Below are 8,724 nucleotides of genomic sequence, written 5' to 3'. Positions count from 1 at the left end.
AATAATATCCCACGATTCTAGGGGATTTACATTAATAAATGAGGATTATATCTCATATTGATAATACTTGTAGATATTCAAAGTGATTATTGCATATCTCCAAGGCTTTAGTCTCCCAGGTTTCCTATCACCTTTCGAGCTGGAGACATCTTCTGAGGTCACTCAACCTGCTCGAGATCGTATGCGCGTTGAGCTCGGGAACCCTGATCCGAAGTTGTCTCCGAAGATGAATGTGTTCCTGGAGCTATCTTTCGAGATCATGAACTCTTCGAGGTCACCATACTCGAGATCGTCCATATCCTGCAAGCTCGGCATATGATCCTGGAGCTTGCTTCCAACCTTATGAGTCCACTTATTTGCGAATCCAACTTTCGAGGTCATAATTAACATAGCTCGAAATCTGGGTATAACAAAAATAAAATAAATTAATTTTAAAATAAAAAAATAATAAAAAATAGTTTTTAATTAAACATATATTTTCATTCAAAATATAATTTAAACTTAAAACTAAAATCAAACTTAAATATAAACCCTAAACTTATCAACAAAAAAAATTAAGATCAAACCTCAAAATTAACATCCTTATAGAAATACAAAACAAAAATTAAAAATAAAATTATAACTTTTTTATTTTCTCTCTTCTCTTCTTCTTCTCTTGACCGTGACCCTCACATTCTTCCTCAATCGTGACCTTCTTCCTCCTAAATCCTACATTGAAGTTGTTGTTGGAAGGAGATCGAAGCTCGAAGTCATCGTCAATGGCTGGATCGAGAATTTGGTGATTGAGACTGGAAATCGACGTACGTTCGTTCATGGTGCCTGGGTCGAAGGTTATGGGTGCCTAGGTCGAAGGCCGCAAATCGACGTACGCTCGTTCGTTCAGATCTAGGCTGAGACGTGTCTCAGAGGAGTATTCGATCTGCTTGATCGACATAAGGATGACAGAATGAGGCTGGGGCTAGGTAGTCTTTGGACGGCCAGAGATGAAGCATCGACATCCATCTTCTAGGGATGTTTCATTCTCGTTTTGCTTTGATTTTGATTTTGATTTAGCATTGATTTTGGGATGCCATGAGTTAATGCAACCCACACCCACAAACTGATGATTTTGTTGATGATAAAGGAGTCATTCTCTAGAGCTGATAAGATAGTGAACGGGGTGGAAGATTTGTGGGTTTGTTTCTATTTTTTATGGGTTTTTTGTTATGTCAAATCTGTGGGTTTGGAGCTTGGCGACGAGGGTTTGTATTTTTCTCTGGGATTTTGTTGTGTCGAAACGGAGAGAGAGAGGATCGAAAAGGAGAGAGGGAGAGAGAGTGTGTGAGATACTGGCATGAAAGGTCTGGGTTTGGAGCGATTTTGGATTGATGCTTGAGAATAAGATGAACAGTACTAGTGCAGTCATGAATTCCATTTGGATTTGTCAAAGATGTTTCCTGGTTTAGTTTTTGATTTTAATGAGTTTCTGCATCTAATATTGTTGGAATTCTCATTTGAATATGCATTGAATCTTAAGTTTTATGTAGGTATATTGTTAATTAAAGAATTTGGGGATAAGATTTTATTTAGTTTTAATTTTGATGTAATTGAGGTTATATTTTGTTAAAAAAATTATTTTAATGAAAAAAATGTTTTTTAATCAAATTTTATTTATTTTTAATCCAATAATATTTTATTTTAAATTGAAAAAAAAGTAAGGGTATTTTGGTCATATTAAAAAAATTGTTTGACCAAAATCGGGCTCAGGGTATTAAAATGTTTGATTTTCCAAAACACAGAGTCCAAATTATCATTTAACAAAACAGAGGATACGATCGGTAACTTTTACAAAACACAGGGTCTAAAATAGTATTTATCCTTATTATATTTGTAGTCTTATATTAAATATTATTATAATAATGATATTTTATAATATTTGAATTCATATTAATATAATTAGTAAAAAATTAAGATTATATATTACTATCATAATAATAATTTATATTAATATAATTATTAAATATTTAATTTTATATTATATATTATTATAATAATATTTTATAAATTTTGGATTTAAATTTATATTAATATAATTAGTATATATGTAGTCTTATATTAAATATTATTATAATAATTATATTTTATATATTTGAATTCATATTAATTTAATTAATAAATATATATTTTTAATTAATTTTAATAGTATAGTACGTTAAATATTTAAAATATTCTATTAAAGTTAATCAAACAAATAGTTAAAATTAATAATTTTTGTTATCAACATAATTTTATTGTGAATATTATCTAATTTTTTACTGTTTAATAATTCAGTCATCGAGAAAATAAATTGGCAAATAAGTCATTTTATTAACAGCAATTAAATCTTTAATGTTTACCAATTAAATCTTTAATGTTTACTTTTTAACAAAATTTTAATTTTTGAATGATTTTTTAAAATTGTTATATACATTATGATGACTATTTTTTTTAAAGTGCATAATATATAAAAATAAATATCAATTTTATCCATAGAAAATTTATCATTGCCATTGTCCTCTCCTTGGCCAAGATTGACTTGACTTCCTTCTTGTGTATGGCCATGGTGCTGTATTACTTTGTATGAGCTGTATGGCAGTTGCTATTTTATAAAAAGTTCACTTTATTAAACATAATAATAATAATATAGTTCTATAGTACGGAAGCTTGTTTTTTCCGTATGAGTGAGGAGATTTTTTGGTCCGTGGATGGCTGATCAAACGGTGATGAAGTTGTAGGTTATATCAAGGATGTTAGTGCAGGTGATAATTTCATCTATGTTTTTATTATTTTACTATTATTTTGAGATGACATTTTCTTACTATTTTTTATGTCAGTTATATTGTTTTTTATTTTAATTATTTAAGCTTTTGTGTATAAAAGCTTACTGTCAATGTCGATGGGAGCAGTTATAACTTCGTTTTTTCAAGCCATAGTTACGGAGAAATTGTGAAGTTTTATTCTGCATTTGCAGGGATGTTAAGCCATTGTTAAACCGAAATCTGTCGCCACTAAAATTGCAGCACAGTGATTCTCAAAAAAATTCCATGGCAAGTTTTCAGAGATATTTTGGTGGTCGACTGTTTCATTTTGAGAAGAGGCTGTGCATAGCCTTTGGTCTTAGATATTCTTCTACATATAAAGAATTGTTACTTTTTTTTTAAATGAACATATAAAGGTCAATGTGTTTCTAAACTAAATAAAAAAAAAGGCGAAATCTTGACAGCTAAAATTGTGGATCTCAACCACAATATGAGTTCTATATGTTGGAACTTTTATTTTAGGTTTGACTTAGTTCTTAAAGGTGATTTTTTTCTTTCTAATTCGGTATAGTTCACTAAAAAATACAACTTGTGTATTTGAATTCCTCTCATAAAACTTCTACTGAACAAAGAAACGAAAGTTATAGAGAAAGATAAATTATAATGAAGAAGAAGGGGAAAAAGAAAAGAAATATAATTTTTTCTTAAAATAAAAAAAAACTCTTAAAACAATTTAATTAACCTTCCTTCTTTGTCATTTTGCTAATTTCTCCGTTCTTCTTCTACATACTAGAAGATCAGTCAAGTCTAGTACAACTAAGAATAAAGATTTATTAAAAAAATAAATTCAAGTTTGACCATTAACACTGAGAATGGAGATGAGAATATTTTTTTCTTCCCAAAAATAAAATTAATATGGCATGTATCTTCATAAAAGAAGTAAAAATCACTGCTAAAATTCTTAATATTTTTAAAATGTTGTAGTTTTATATCTAATTTATTTTAACAGTAAATATACTTAATATTTTAAAAATGTTACAATTTTATACCCAAAATTTTTTTAATAGTAAATATATTTAATGTTTTCAAAATGTTGCACTTTTATACTTATTTTTTTTAAAATTATTTTAAGAAATAATAAAAAAAGTAAATGAAAAATATAAGATTTTAGTTATTTTAAAATTTTTTAATTATTTTTACTTTCAAAATAAAAAAAAATAAGATTAGTAAAATTAATTAAAATAATTAAAATTTATATTTTTTTCTTTACATTTTTAAAAAAAAAAAAAAACTTATATTTTAATTGATGAAAATATATAAGTTTTTAATTATTTTTATTAATTTTAATAAAATATTTATTAATATTTTTTATCCCCAAAATTTTAGTTCAATGACGTGGCAATCAGAAGTGACACGTGGCAATGCATGGTCGTCAAGTGGCACAATAATGGTCAATGAACATGGTGACCAAGGGAAGTGTAAGGGTTAGAAGATGACCTACATAGTCGTCTATCGGAAGAACATTGGCCCAAAATGATGGTTTTATCTGGTCAAGAGGTGATTTACCCGACCAGGTAAGAATTTACCTGGTCAGGAAGTCACCCGACCAAGTATGAATTTACTTAGTCAGAGAGTGTTTTACTCGACCAGCTACATCAGAAAGGAGATTTACTCGACCAATTACATTAGAAGGAAGACTCAGCCGACCAGCTATGTCAGGATTAAGAAGTGTAACATACCGGGTATGTCAGAGTCTCGAGAGTTAGCTGCCCGATGACTTTTTTACGAACCTCAGTAACAACTACAACCTGAATTGCCTGTAACTACTGCGTGAATCTCTTAGATATTCTGAAGTAGTAGTCATATTGTTGTAATATGAATTTGTTTATTATTTTATTAATTAAAAATTGGTTAAAACAACCAAGGACTCCGTCAAAACGGGAGACATTTCATGTACGAACCATGAGCCTATAAATGAAGAGCTCATGGCATCATTTGGGGGACTTTTGAACTTGGATTGGAGGAATTTTTGGGACATTTTCTCAGAGAACTTAGAGAGAGAAACATTGTATTTTTCGAGTTATTATTAAGAAACTTAGTTGGCTCAAGTTCATTTGATCTTAAGTGTAGGTGCATATATCACAACTCAAAGTGGATTAGGCTATTACCAACAAATTGGGGCTGAACAACTATAAAATTGGTCGTGTCATTTTAATTTTTGTTAAAGGCTATTAGACTTATTGTCGTTTTTGCGTCTACTCATAGTTGGCTAAAATCGTGGTCAACAATGTTTAATTTAAAATAGTTATTTTGAGAAAGAATAAGAAAGAGAAAATAATATAAATTTAAAAAATAAAAAAGAATTAAAATCCTATATTTTCCTTCACTTTCTTATTATTTATCATAATAATAAAAAATAGGTATAAAAGTGCAATATTTTAAAAATATTGAGTATATTTACCGTAAAAAAAATATTAAGTATAAAAGGGCAACATTTTGAAAATATTTGGTATTTTGGCATCATTTACTCAAAAAAAATATATGACCTAGGAACTCATTAATATTACCAAGATAAGATATATTTTCTTTATGAAAAAACAAATCAAAATTAATACTACCTGCGTTAGAACTCATTTTAATTAAAATGCAACTCAATTATTCCTTATAATCAACGTTCACAATTTTATTCCTATTCTATAGGGAAAAAACACATACCCTACATTAAAAATTTATAATATATATATATACACTAGGTAGAAGCAACGTGCAATATACGTTTGTTTAGATTGTCTATAATTTTAATAAAAAATAGTTCATTGTTTTTTTAAAATATATATAATAGAATAAATTATAGTTTTATAGTATATATAAATATTTATATCAATAATATTTACATATGTGACATTTAAACACAACGTTGACATAAATATATATTTACATGGTTACATGACATATATATAAAATACAATTATATTTAAAAAGAAATTAATAATAGAAATAAAATAATAATAGAAAAAGTCATATTGAAGACAGAAGTATACATTCTTGGCTACCTTGATTAGCCTCGATTGTCCTCGATGGACCTTGATAGGGACCCGTAGTGTCCTATAGGTGACCACCTCGATTAACTTCGATGGTCCTTAATGGACCTCGATATGTAGAGAAAATTTCTCATACTTGGCCACCTCGATTAGGCTCTATTGTACTCGATAGGGACCTGAAGTGTCCTATAGAAGACCACGATGAACCTCGATGGTCCTCGATGGATCTCGATATGTAGAAAAAATTCTCCATACTTGGCAACCTCGATTAGACTCGATGGTCCTCGATGAAACTTGATATTTTGCAGTTTTTTATGTTATTAAAATTTTGACCATTTTTTTGTCAATACATATTCGACTGTTTCTATATTTGTTGCATACAATGGTGTTTGGGAACTTGAATATAAGGATTGGATTTTCCGAGATGCTGAAAATCAAGTTCTCCCTTTAGAGAATAGCGTGACGTATGAGCAACTGGTTGAAATTTTGTATGATGAGCTTGAAGTGGATAAATATGTGTACGACTTAAAACTTGAGGTCCCGTACACATGCCTTTCACAACCCTTCAAACCTACCATTATGAAAAATGATAGGCATGTTCGTGCATTCATGGTCTTGGCATCGAAATCTGTTGAGAAGATGATTCCTCTGTGTGTAACATTGGTTAAAAAGGATTATTTAGGAAATGCTTCGGCCTCTCCCAGCGTCAATAAAAAAGTTCAATTTGAAGAGAACATTTCTCCCCCATGTCATGGTTTCAGGGGAACTCAAAGTGAGGTTGGGACATTTGTTCCCGAGACAAATCCAGATGTTATTGTCCATGATGATATCCCTGTTAGAGCTCTGCCACATGTTCTTGACAAAGCGGAGTGCGAGCTCTATGGCTACGATCCTTATGTCAACAACGATTCGACTGTTGATGTAGCAATAGTTGATGGGGCAGATATTAGGGCATATTTGCCAACACAGAGTTCAGATGTTATGGTAGTTGAGGAGCGCATAAGAGAATATCAAAAAACACCTAGGACCAACAGTAGTCGTCTAAGTCTAGGTAAAACTGAAGATAGCAATGTATGGAGTTCTCCTTTGGACTTAGGTGAAGATCATAGAACTTGGAGTATTCCCATGTTTACCAAGGAAGATATAGAGGCCTCACATCGATATCATCCTTCCTCAATCGGCACATCTTCAGGAGAATTGCACCTTCGCAAGTTCCTTCAAAACAAGCATGAATTGAAAACCAAGGCAACCATCTTTGCGATGAAGAATAATTTTGAGTTTATGGTGAAGAAATCTGGTACTGATGTGTAGTACATAACCTGCAAGGATCCTGATTGTGGTTGGAGATTGAGGGGAAAGAAAAAAATGCAGTTTGAAATGTTTGAGATTACGGTCTACAATGATGTACACACTTGCTCACAAGAAATCCGAAAGAAGGACCACCATCAAGCAGCACCATGGGTTGTTAGCCATCTAATCAAGATGAAATTTTCTATCGATGGTACTCGGTACATGGAAAACAACATAAGGGAGGGCATGAAGCACCATTTTGGGGTCGAAATGATCAATGAGAAGGTATGGAGATGCAGAGAAAAGACACTTATGTATGTTAGAGGCACATGTGAGGATTCATACTCCAAGTTATCTGGATACCTGTGTCAGTTGGAGCAGAAGAATCCAGGTATAGTTACTGATTTTGTAGCCAAAGATGGTCGTTTCTTGTATTGCTTATTTTCCCTTGGTGTTTCTAGGAGGGGGTTTCAGTATTGTCATCCTGTCATTTATGTGGACGACACATTATTGAAGAACAAGTATGGTGGCCACATGCTCTGTGTTGTTACGTTGGATGCAAGCAACCATTTGTTTCCAATTGTGTTCGGACTAGTGGACAATGAAAACCATAACTCTTGGACTTATTTCATGAGAAAATTGAAGGAAGCCATAGGGGACGTTGACAACCTAGCATTTGTATCGAATAGGCATGCAAGCATTACTCATGCTTTGGAGGTTGTGTTCCCAGATGTCTACCACGGTGCTTGTTACCACCACCTATGTATGAATGTGGTGGCAAAATTCAAAACCGACCACTGTTAAGACATCATGGGGTGTGCATCGTACGCGTATTGAAAGACATAATTTCACAAGTTCTTTGAAAAGATTAAGGTAATTGATCCTCTCGTTGCTCAATATCTTGAGGGAATTGGTTTTGAAATGTGGACTCGTGCTTATTTTCATGGAAATCGATACAATATCATGATGAGCAACTACGTAGAAAGCTTTAACAATAAACCAAGGAGGCAAGGAGCTTTCTAGTTGCCACTTTTCTTGAATTAATATGATTCACTCTACAGATGTGGTTTTCTGATAGACGTGAAAAGCAGCAAAAGCAACAAGTGTGTTAGCACCCCTAATGGAGGAAGATTTGAAGAAAATGAGTTTGAAAGAAAATTTCCTAGATGTCCATGTCCTTGGTGATCATGAATTTCTTGTGGTTGATGGTGATGGTGAGGTGAACTTGGCCACAAAATCATGCTCTTGTTGCATGTTCCAAACCATTGGGATACCGTGTGTCCATGCATTTGCTGCAACCAGAAAAAAGAGCGTAAGCATCTACTCATTGTGTTCCCCTTACTATAGAATCGAGTCACAGAGGGAAACTTATAAGGAAACTATTTACCTTGTTGGTAATGAGGATAAATGGGTGATCCCTGATCACATTAGAAATATGGTTGTTGACGTCCCTGTTGAGAAAAATCATGTAGGAGGGCCAAAGAATAATAAATTGGGTAGGCCGAAGAACAACTGTTATCTTTCTAGCAAGGAAAAGGTTGTCCAGCCACATAAGTGTAGTAGATGTGGTGGTAGTGGGCATAATAGGAAGTCATGTAATGATAGGCTTTAAACAT

This window comes from Humulus lupulus, chromosome 8 (assembly GCF_963169125.1).
Source record: "Humulus lupulus chromosome 8, drHumLupu1.1, whole genome shotgun sequence".
Classification (NCBI taxonomy): domain Eukaryota; kingdom Viridiplantae; phylum Streptophyta; class Magnoliopsida; order Rosales; family Cannabaceae; genus Humulus; species Humulus lupulus.
The sequence above is the reverse complement of the archived record's forward strand: the minus strand, read 5'-3'. Positions refer to the sequence as shown.